The following is a 12,593-nucleotide window of genomic DNA, read 5'->3' on the forward strand; positions in this document are numbered from 1 at the left end:
TTGCATTCCCACCAGCAATAAGTGACAGTTCCTGTTGCTCCATATCCTTATCAACATTTGATTTTGTCAGTGATAAAAAGATTTTGGCAATTCTAGGAATGTACAGGTATCTCATTGTTTTAATTTGCATTTCCCTAATGAAGTGATGTGAAGTACCTTTTCATGTGCTTATTTGCCATCTGTATACCTTCTTTGGTGAGGTTAAGGTCTTTGGCCCATTTTCTAATTGGATTCTTTGTTTTCTTATGGTTGAATTTTAAGAGTTCTTTGTATATTTTAGATAATAATCCTTTATCAGATGTGTCTTTTGCAAATTTATTTTTCCAATCTGTAGCTGGTCTTTTAATTCTCTTGATTTTGTATTTCACAGAGCAAAAGTTTTTAACTTAACTGCAGCCCAGCTTATCAATTATTTCTTTCACAGTTTCTTTTAAAGACAACACTATTGTGCCTTTGGTGTCGTATCTAAAAAGGCATCACCATACCCAAGATAACCTAGGTTTTCTCCTATGCTATCTTTCAGGAGTTTTATAGTTTTGCATTTTCCAGTTAGGTCTATGCTCCATTTAAAGTTAATTTTTGTGAAGGGTGTATGGTCTATATTTAGATTCATTTTTTTGCATGTGGATGTCCAGTTCTTCTAGTACCATGTATTGAAGAAATTACCATCATTTCATTTTATTGCCTTTGCTCCTTTGTCAAAGATTGGTTGATTGTATTTATAGAGGTGTATTTCTGGGCTCTCTGCATATTTTTACAAATATAAATTATGTCTATTTCTTAAGCAGAGTGGTGAGTAGGGCTAGGTATATTACCTACTTTTAATATGTATGAAGTACTTTATAATAAATTTATAAAAATAAGAATAAAATATAAATTATGCCCTTTCTCTCTTCTAAGAACCCATGAATAAGACATAATCTATCTTTCTTTCTTTCTTTCTTTCTTTCTTTCTTTCTTTCTTTCTTTCTTTCTTTCTTTCTCTCTCTCTCTCTCTCTTTAAATTCTACTATTTTAATCCAAGGGAAATCTCAGACATTTAACCCAAAAGCTATATGTCCAATCTATGAAGAAATATTAAACATTCCTTGTAGCTCATAACTTGGGGCTGTAATAAGAAAAAAAAAAACTGATACAGTCCTTCTCAGGTAGTGCTATAAAACAGTATAATAACAAGATAATCCAGGCAGGGAGTCAGCAAAGGCTGAGGAAGAGGTCTTTAGGACTTGACCCAAAGCAGGAATAGATGTAAACTGAGAGTTACGAAGGTGAGAAACGAGGTTTTCAAGCAGGAGGAACAGGATGTACAAAGGCTCTAAGTAGAACATATCAGGGTAATCTGAGAGATCAGGTGGTTCAAAAATAAACCCACTGCTAACATTGACTTAAAAAAGTAGACAACTAAAACATCTGCTTGAAGGCAGGAGAGACCTAACGAGGTAGTAAAAGAATTTACAAGTCTGAAACTCAATATAAGAAGTAAACACAAAGAGATAAGTCTGGTATTTGAGGCAGCTTTTCCTTTTGGGCATCTGACAGTTCTGACAGAGGTAGCTAAGAGGCTGAGAAACTGAGTATAGCTTTTGATAAGCTCATGAAGTACAGTTACAAAAATTGGAGTATCATGACCTTGGGAAGAGATGAGAAGGGAGGGCTACAGGTAAGAGACAATGGCCTGTAAAGTGGCTAGGCTATAGGGCCAAATCTTGAAAAGATAAACCATGAGATTAAACTAAACATAAAAGATAACCAATGCTATATACTAAATGTCTGTAATCCCTCAAAATCTGTATGTTGAAACCCTAATCCCCAATGTGATATTTAGAGTTAGGGCCTTTGGGAGGTTATTAGGGGAGAGCCTTCATTAATGGGATTAGTGCTCATTAGTACCACTGGTGCCCAAAAGACCCCAGAGAACTTCCTTGCCCTTTCTGCCACAGAGAGAAGATGGCCATCTATGAACATAAAGGGGACCCTCACCAGACACCAAACCCACTGGCTCCTTGCTCTGGGATTTCCCAGCCTCCAGAACTATGAGAAGCAAACTTCTATTATTTATAAGCCATCCAAGTCTATGGTATTTTGTTATAGTAGCCCAAATGGACCAAGACAGCCAACTAAGAACTTAGGCTTAAATTTGATTCATCCCAAATCCTGTCTGAATTAAGTTGATCCAGAATTGCTAGTGCCCTCTAGAAATTTAAAAAATCATAAATCTTGTCTGAAGGAAAATATCTTCATCTAAGGTTTTGAATTATTTCTAAAATTTTTACATACAAAATCCGACATTTGATGAAAATCGACCGGGTATGTAGGGAAAAAAAGATCACTTGGATCAAAACACAACAGAAATACAGGAAATAAAAACAGATCAACAGGAGATCCAAAAAAATTATTTATCAGACTATGACTTAAAATATGCTTAATATGCTCAAGAAAATAAATACAAGATTGAGAATGTCAGCAGAGAACTAGAATCTGTTAGGAAGAACCAAGTAGAAATTTTTTACCTAAAAAATAAAATAACCAAAAATTAACCTCAATGAATGGATTTATCAGCAGATTACAAATGACCCAAAAGAGAATTATGGAATTGGAAGAAAAAGTAAATATCTTGAGAGAGGCACATATAACCAAAAGGATGGGGTAACTAAAAAAAAAAAAAAAAAAAAAGAATACAGTAAGAGGATCTAACAATGTGTTATTGGATTTGTAACAGGAGAGAAGAGAAAAGGGCAAAAGAAATATTTGAAAAGTAAATGTCTGAGAATGTATCTGAAGAAAGATACCAAGATACAAACACCAAGCAGAACAAATTTTTAAAACACACATACACACATACACACTGAGTTGGGCACATTAAAGTAAAACTAAGGAAAACAAAGACATAACAGAATATATTAAAAGAAGCCAGAGGAAAATGACAAAGTACCCTCAAAGAAGTAACAATAAAATTAACAGATGATTTCTCAACAGAAACTAAGGGAATAGTATTTTCTAAGGGCTGGAAGACAATAATACCAATACCAATAAAAATATCCTTCAAAAAGGTGAAATAAAGACATTTTCAGATAAATAAAAATCAAGCTAATCTATCATCAAAAGACTACAAAAAAGGAATTTTGAAAGAAAATTCTTCAGAGAGAAGCAATAAATGGAGAAAAAGCTGGAAAAATAAAAAAAAGAGCAACCAAAAAGGTAAAATACAGTTGTAAAGTGAAATGAACAACGCCTATACAATAACAGCAATAATATTTTGTGTAGTTTAATTGCACACGAAGTTAAAATGCATAACAAAAAATAACATAATTTAGAAGGGTTATAAATGAAGTTAAGTAGTTGTAGGTTCTTCACTGTCCCAGAAGAAGTTAAAAGAAATATATGTATATAACATTGATAATTCAAGCATGCATGCTGTAATCTCTACAGTAACTACTAAAAAATCAAAATAGTTAAAGAACATGCACCCTCAAGCTAATAGAAGTGTAGAAATGAAAAAGCAAAAAATAGTTAATGCAAAGAAAAGTAGAAAAAAGAAAAGCACTAATATTCAACAATCCAAACAAAAAGTAACAGCAATATGGTAGATTTACATCAAAATATATCGATAAACATTTTTTAAATTCAACGTTTTTAAGATGAGGATTCACAAGCAATTGTCAGAATATAGAGATCCTATGTACCCTTTATCCAGTTTCCCCCAATGGTAACATTTTGCAAAATTATAATAAAATATATCACAGCCACTGTGACACTGATATAATCCACTGATTTTATTCAGCGTACAAGCTTTACCTGTACTCATTTGTGTGTGAATGCGTATGTCTATACTTAGTTCTAGACATTTTTATCAGGTGTGTAGGTTTGTGTACTCATCACCACAGCCAAGATACAGAATAGCTCCATCACCACATGACCTCTCATTTTGCCCTTTTGTAACCACATCCACCTCCCTCCCCAACCCATCCCTAATCCCTGATAACCACTAATCTATTTGCCATTCCTATAATTACACAATGCATTTTTAGAAATACTCTAATTGGTCCAATTAAAAGACATTAGATTTAAAACAAAATAACAACAACAACAACAAAACTCTCTCCAAGTAGCACTCATAAGACACACATGTGAAATATAAGAATACAGAAAAATAGAAAACGAAAATACAGACACATAACATGTGACAACTAAAAGAAAGCTGTTTTGGCTACACTATAAAATATAAAGTCACCCCTAAAGCAAAAGCACACAAGTAATAAAAGGTTCAATTCACCAGTTGATAAATGCATAGTAAGACTGGTTAAGAGAAAAGAGAGAAGACATAAATATCAAGAATGAAAAGAAAGACACAGAGATACTTTAAAATCCTAAGACATTATGAATAATTTCATGCTACAAATGTGTTGAATGTATCTTATCTGAATCACAATTCAAACAAAATATGACTAAACAATTATAGGACAATTGAGGAAATGTGAACTGAGTGGATATTTGATGGTAGTAAGAAATTGTTAATTTTTAGGTGTTCCTTTATTTTAAATATCCCTATCTATAAATGAAAGGATGATGATTTACTTCACAATAATCTGATATATGAAAAAAACAAATTCCTACAAAAAGAAAACAAAACTTACAAAGATATAGAAAAAACTGAATAGTGTGTATATGTGTGTATATACAGATATATGTGTAGGTGTACACACACACAATCCATTATTTAAAACCTTACAACAAAGATAACACAATATGCTAAATAATATAATTTTTATATATCAGCAACAGTTAGAAATGACATTATAATCTTGTTTAAAAGAGTGAAATACCTAGAGAAATAATGAGTTAAAGATATTTAAGACTGCCACACAGAAGAAAAAAATTAACAGAGGAATACACATGCTTGAGAGACATCAACCAATCCTAATGTATGGACCTTATCTTTATTCCAATTCAAACAAAAGACTTATTTTTTAAATTATAAGATAGTTGAGGAAATGTAAACTGAATTGATGTTTAATATTAAGAAATTCTTCATTTTCAGGTGTGATATGGCATTGTTTCTATATTTTAGATATCTATATCTAACAGATAAAAGCATATGATGTCTGAGATTTGCTTCAAAATAAACTGGAAAAGGATGATGAAGTAGGGAGATACAGTTAAAACAACATTAGCCGTGAGTTGATAATTATTGAGCTGAGTGATGAGTACAAGGGGGTTCATAGTTCTCTTTGTGTCTACTTTTGTATATTTATAAATTTTTTTGTAAAAAACTTTATGTTTTTGATTAGAGAAAGTTGTGTGTGTGTGTATGTATGTATGTGTGTGTGTGTGTGTGTGTGTGTGTGTGTGTGTGTGCTTTAACAGCATCACCATGAGAGATCCCATTATGTTGGTTTTTTGTTAAAATTCTCTCTGCCTTTTCCATCAGAAGTACTAAAATGGGAGCCATATATTCCATACATGTTCAACTTCACATTCCTCCTTCAAATGTTATTTAGTTATCTATATAAAATCAGTTTAAAATTTTCAGAATTCCCCCATATTTCTATAATTTGTAAGCCGACCATATATTAAGTTTTTTCTTTAAAATAACAATAACAAAGGTTTTAAAAAGAGGATAGTAGAAGCACTAGGCTCTTTCCAAGAAATGAATCCTCTCCTTTTGGTCTCATGCCATCTGATTTTCTCAACTGCTCTTTCTCTTTCTCATTACAATCTCTCAACTTCAAGGTCACTACCACTTTTTCATTGAAGATAAAACAGGCTTATCTTCTTCTCAAACCTAAAACTTGCCATAATTTTGAGCAATGTCAACTTCCATGTGAGTGCCTTATCCAACAGTTCTCTGACCTCCTCAAATCCAGTACACATATACACAGATTCTGATTATTAATTTACATGTCTGATCCTTATTTTATCAAGATGGATAATCGTTTGAAAAAAGGGCCTATATTTTATCCACTTCTGAATCCACTATATTCTCTCACAGTGACAGAATCTGCACAGGCAAATCAAAAAGTTTAAAAAAAATTTTATCATGGGCCAGTGGATAAGCAACTTTTGCTTAAGAAGACTCTTCTATCACTCCCTTGAACCACACAGCATATTTCATGAATACATCATGCTGTTTCTCCAATAAATGGAAGAACAGAAAAGGGCTAATGTTAAAAATGATACTGAAATAAGACAGTGACATTTAAGAAACTTGGTCTATTGCACTTACAATAATTATAATATTTGATCACAAAGTAAAACCCTAACTTTCAGAAAATATCTGAATATAAAATTTTATTAGAAATCAAATTAAACAAACAGGATAAACATACTAACACTATATTTTTCTGAGGTCTTATTCTGCAACCTCAACTACTTGAAAAACATTACTACAAAGCAGAAAGCTACATTTTTTAAAAAAGGATGTGGCTAGTCAAAATAATAGTATTATTCACTACCATTTAGAGAACATCTTCTGTGTGTCAGGACTGAGCGAGTTCCTATGAGCTTCACACAAATCCCCAAACAACACTAACAAGCCATTATTTCCATTTTATAGATGAGAAATACAGACTAAAGGTTAAGGTTACCAAAGATAACAAATTCCTGAGCTGGGATTTGAGCTCAGCCTGCATTTTCATTAACAACTCTACCAGAACTAGAAAGCAGTAATTTACAACAATACACAGTGAGGTGAAGAAGTTATATTTTGAATGAGGAGTAAAATAAAGAGATAGGATATTAGCTAAATGAGTGTGAGGATGAAGACAGGAAATATCTCTTAAAGATGTAAACATACAACATGTTGATACAGTGTGAGGGTTCGCAAGAGAGAGAGTGCAGATACAGGAAGGAAAAAAATCTAATGATCAAGATACTAAAGATGGCATGAGGAGATGAATAAGAGGGACAAGTAGAATAACCTTGAGCAGAATGCAGAAACCTCATCCTCGAGGACCAGGAGAAAGGCAGTAAGAATGAGAAATGATGTAGCTGACTTCTAGGTGAGGTAAACTGAAGTAGATCACTATCATAGCCTCAGTTTTAGTCAGTGAAGTAGGAAGTAGTCATCTGTTCTTCTTAAGAATGTTGGAGTTTAAACAAAGACATCTAATAAGAGAAATGAATATGTTTAAAATATCTACAAGATAAATTAAAAAGGAAATCCTCCAAGAAGTAAAAGGACCAAAGGTAGCACTGAGAAATAACTTGCATTGGCATCAATCTGAAGGTTATGAGAGCCCATCAGCAATATCAAATTAACCTAGCATAAAAAGCCAGGAAGGCAAGTTATAGCACTGACCTACGAATGGACATTTTTTAAGAGTCTCCTATCTGTCAACTTTGACATAATACCTGACATAATGAAATAAATAAGTTAAAGTAAGATATAGAAAATTTCAAATGTTGCTACCAACACAAAGAGAACATACCTTTTTAAGCAACCAAGTCAGGTTTATATTTGATTCCTATCCCAGATGCTCAGGGAAAACATCAATAAATTCCAAGAAGCAGTAATATTACAGGCCACATGCTCTGATTGAAAGGCAAATTAACAACATTTTTTAATATTTAAACTAATCATGAATAAATATTTGAAACAGACTGAAGAGATATTAGCATCAATATGAAGGTTCAGCAAAATGTATACACAATAAATATTTTTGTCACTTTCTTGTATATCCACCATGAAAAAGGGAAAAAAGGAAAATTAGGTGAAGAATCTTATTCTCAAAAGCCACAAAATATATAACAGTTAGAAGCAAACATACTAAGAAATGTATGGCAAGTATACACATACACAGACACACACAGACACACACACATACCCTAAAACATTAGTAATAGTTTTAAAGAAAGCATAAGTTTAATAAATAAATATACATCACCCATCTATGTGGGAACAATGAATAATGTAAAAATGCTAATTCTCCCAAAATATAATTAAAATTAAAATTCAAAGAGATTTATCTTAGACCTTAAAAAAGTGATTTTAAGTTCATCTAGAAAAATAAACATGCTGGAATATAAATGTGTGTTTCTTAAGTGGAAAGAACATGGATTATACAAAGCTGTAATAATTAATTGCACACTATTAGCCCAAATACAGATACTTAGAATAGTTAAACAGATATAATGTGGTGGGGGACAAATGGGAGCGTAGAGACATAGAGACAGGATGAGGGTAGAAAGAATATTAATGGGAACAAATTTCTGCCTCAGATAATGGCAATTTACATAAAGCAGACCAATCATCTACTAGGAAGACTAAGAAAATCAGGTCAAATTACTTTTTAAAATCTGCTTGAAGGCACAGAGACGCTAATAATGTGGTGAGGAATGACAGGGCCAAGTTCTGGGAGCAGAAAGAAAAGCCAGGAAGATGAGCCAAATACTGGAGCTGCTTGCTCCCTAAGGGCATCTGCTAATTCCAGAAATGGCAAATGAAGGGTTGATAGACTTGGCTGAGATTTCAATGATCTCACAGACCTAGAAGCAAAATATCACTACAGGGCCTACACCAAGGAGGTCAGGTCTTCATAAATTCTCCACAATTTGATAGAGCCCCTAAAAGACAAGATCACAGGAGTAAGAATGAACTGGAAATACCCTGGTCCTTGTACATGGATTGAAAGCCAGCTTTAAATCATCAAAATCTCTGATATTAGACTGACATAAGAGAGGATTGCTAGTACCACGAGCAGCCTACAGAAGGGAAATAAAAGGCAAACATAAAGCCTATCTAGAGAGTCACAGCATGATGTTGTGCCTCCAATTATTTCAACAATTTTTCATATACAATATTCAATACTCAAAAGGAATTGTATAATTATTTTTAGGAAACTGTTCAGTAGTATCAACTGAAGCTAAGTATACACCTATTATATGACACAGAAATTCTACTCTGAGAGAGGTGAGTATAAATGTTTACCAAAAGATATTTATAAGAATATTCATAATAAGCCAAGACTAAAAACAATCCTCATTAACAAGAAATGAATAAACTATAGTACATTCATATAATAGAATACTAAAGAGCAATAAAAAAGAATGGATTACTGAAATACAACAACATAGGTGACTCTCACAGACATTAGACTGAGTGAAAAAAAGCCATATTCAAAGGAATATATATTTATGATTTAATTTATATGAAGTACAAAAACAGACAAAAGTAATCAATGCTGAAAAGTCAGAATAGTGATTATCTTGAGGGGGTTACTGACTGGTAGAGGCACAAGGAAACCTTTTTGGATGCTGGAAATGTTCTCTGCCTTGATGAATGGTGGTTATGGATGTACACAAATGTGAATACATTTAGGATTAAAATTAGTATACTTTAGAAACTTTAGACCCTAAGAATAGATAAGACAATCTTCAGAAAGAATAAACCTGGAGGGCTTAATCTACCAGATATCAAAACTGAAGCTCCAGTAACTAAGAAAGCATAATATTTATGCAAGGACCCATGAAACAAAATAGAAAATCTATTTTAAAAAATCCACATGTGTGTAGGCAGTTAATTTGTGATAAACATCACAGAGCAATGGTAATAAAAGTCTCTTCACCAAGTGGTATTGCCCAATTAGATATACATAGAATAAAAATAAAATGTTATCCCTACTTCGTATCACATATAAAAATAAAATTCAAGGAGACTGTGACTCTGAGTGTACATGGTAAAGAAATAAGGTTTCTAGAAAAGTATATAGAATATCTTCATAACTTGGGGTAGTGAATAAATCCTTAAACATGACCCAAAATAGCACTAAACATATAGGAAAAGATTAATAAATCAAACTACATTACTAAGTCAGACTATATTAAAAATAAACTTGTTCACCAAAAGAACAAGAATCACTAATGGATTAAAAATGCAAGCCACAGAGTGAGAAGATACTTGTAACACATATAAGTGACATAAAGCTTGGTAACTAGAAAATACAGAGAAATCCTATAAATTAGTAGGAAAGTAATAAACAACCAAAAAGAGATACGAGCAAAAGACAAGCATTTCACATACACACACAAAAAAGATGTCCAAAAAAGATGATGTCATGTATCTTCACAGAAATGCAAAATGAAACCACTGTTTACCCACCATAATGAGTAAAATGAAAAAGTCTGGCAATGCCAGGAGCTGGCAAGCATGTGGAGAACAGAACTTTCATCAATGGCAGAGTGTGTATTGATAGAGCAACACTGGAAAACTGTTTGGCACTGTCTACTCATATTGACCCTAAGACTTAGTAATTCCACTTCTACTGGGTTGGCCAAAAAGTGCCTTCAGTTTTCTAAGTACAATAAAAATAAAAGACACTTTTCATTTTCACCAAGAACTTTACTGAACAATGTATTCAGCCTTTTGTTCCACTACCTTCTGCCATTTTCAGGAAACTTCATAATTCCATCTTTCCAAAAGTTTTTACCTTTTGAGCAAAGAACTGTTCCAGGTTCCTTTTACAGTCTTCCAGAGAACTGAAATTTTTTCCATTAAGAGAATTCTGTAAAGACTGAAATAAATGGAAATCTGAAGGTGCAATGTCTGGTGAATACAGTGGAAGAATCAGAACTTCCCAGCCAAGCTGTAACAGTTTTTGCCTGGTTATCAAAGAAACATGAAGTCTTGCATTATCCTAATGGAAGATCATGTGTTTTCTGTTGACTAATTCTGCTTTTTGTCGAGTGCCCCTTTCAATTGGTCTAATTGGGAATAGTACTTGTTGGAATTAATTGTTTGGTTTTCCAAAAGGAGCTCATAATAGAGGACACCCTTCTAATCCCATCACACATACAACATCACCTTTTTTGGATGAAGACCAGCCTTTGGTGTGGTTGGTGGTAGTTTATTTCACTTGCCCCAAGATCTCTTCCCTTCCACATTATTGTACAGTATCCACTTTTCATCACCCATCACAATTTGTTTTAAAAATGGAATGTTTTGTCACGTTTAAGTAGAGAATCACATGTGGAAATACAGTTAAGAAGGTTTTTTTTTTCACTTAACTTATGTGGAATCCAAACATCAAAGCAATTAACATAACCAAACTGGTGCAAATGATTTTTAACACTTGATTTGGATATTCTGAGTGTGTCAGCTATCTCTCACGTGGTATAACATAGACTGTTCTCGATTTGTCTCGATTTGATTACTATCAACTTCAACTGGTCTACCTGACCGTGCAGCATCGTCCAGCAAGAAACCTCCAGCACGAAACTTCGCAAACCACTTTTGACATGTTCGATCGGTCACAGCACCTTCTCCATACACTGCACAAATCTTTTTTTGCATTTCAGTTGCATTTTTACCGTTCTTGAAATAATAAAGCATAATATGCCGAAGATGTTGCTTTTTTCCTTCCATCTTCAATATTAAAATGGCTACACAAAAATTCACCAGTTTTGGTGTCTTTTTTTAAATGCATGCGCTGATATGACAGCTGTCACATACAATCTAACAAAACTGTTTCAAATGAAGTTAAAGACAACTAAGTGCTACTAGAGCCATCTGACGGAAAAAAACGAATGAAACTTTTGGCCCACCCAACATATATATACCAAATAGATGTGCGTGCTCATGAACATCAAGGCATATAATTAAGAATGTTCATAGCAACTTTACTCATAACATCGAAAACTGGAATAACCTAAGTGCCCACTAATATCCGTAAATAACAGAATAAATAAATTGGAGTATAATCACATAATGAAGATACTACTTAACAATAAAGATAAATGAATTACTTATCAAAACAGATCAACTCAGAACAATGCTGAGAAAAAGAAGGAAGTAATACAAGATATTGAGGAACTACATCAAATTTAGAAAAACACAGATGGTATAACTTAGGAAAAAAGCAGAAATAGAGAAGGAAGTTGTTTCAGAAATGAAGATTAAACTAAAACAAAGCAAATAATCACAACAGATAATATCTTAAAATAAATACAAGAACAAAAAGGGTTTTTTTTTAATCAAAAAGAAAAACGATTTTAAAATATGGCTAAAAACAACAAATACTAAACATGCAAAAAATATCCAGCATCGACTCCAATGAAAAAACTAAGGCAAAGGAAGAAAATAAATACTAAATAGTATAAATAGTTCATATATAGTTTCATTTGCAGAAATGAAAAAAGATTAAAAATTACAAATAAAGGAGAATGCATTGTACCTAAGAGTACCAAGCCATAAAAAGCAACTTCAGGTCATATTCTAGTAAAATTACTAGACTTTAAAGATAAATAAAAATTTTTTAGGCCTCTAGAGAAAAAAATAAAAATGTCTTATAAGTGAAAGAACATTAAATTTTGAGAAAATAATTTAAATACCAGAGGGAGAATTGGGGTTAAGCAAAAATGAAAAAACTAAAACTATAAAACTACACAAAGGAGAGAAAGTAGTCATTAATTCAAGTGAAAACAAAATCCTTACATAAAAAGTATGATAGTATATATACCACATGGTTCAGCTATAAATAATTTTTACATGATCTTAACAATAAAATCTAAAATTGTGATATAACCGTATCAAGATAAGAGAAAGACAGAAAACGGGCATGTATATTCTTTGAGGGCAAAGAACATATGAAAAGTATTTA

At 32.6% G+C, this 12,593-nt stretch overlaps 1 protein-coding gene across 2 annotated transcripts in view; it reads right to left on the minus strand.

The window, feature by feature from the left end:
* The window catches only part of SPATA6 (spermatogenesis associated 6), a 126,511-nt gene that overhangs the window by 82,183 nt on the left and 31,735 nt on the right, over positions 1-12,593 (minus strand). The gene's annotated exons all lie outside the window — the stretch shown is intronic.

Source organism: Hippopotamus amphibius, chromosome 1 (assembly GCF_030028045.1).
Source record: "Hippopotamus amphibius kiboko isolate mHipAmp2 chromosome 1, mHipAmp2.hap2, whole genome shotgun sequence".
Classification (NCBI taxonomy): Eukaryota; Metazoa; Chordata; class Mammalia; order Artiodactyla; family Hippopotamidae; genus Hippopotamus; species Hippopotamus amphibius.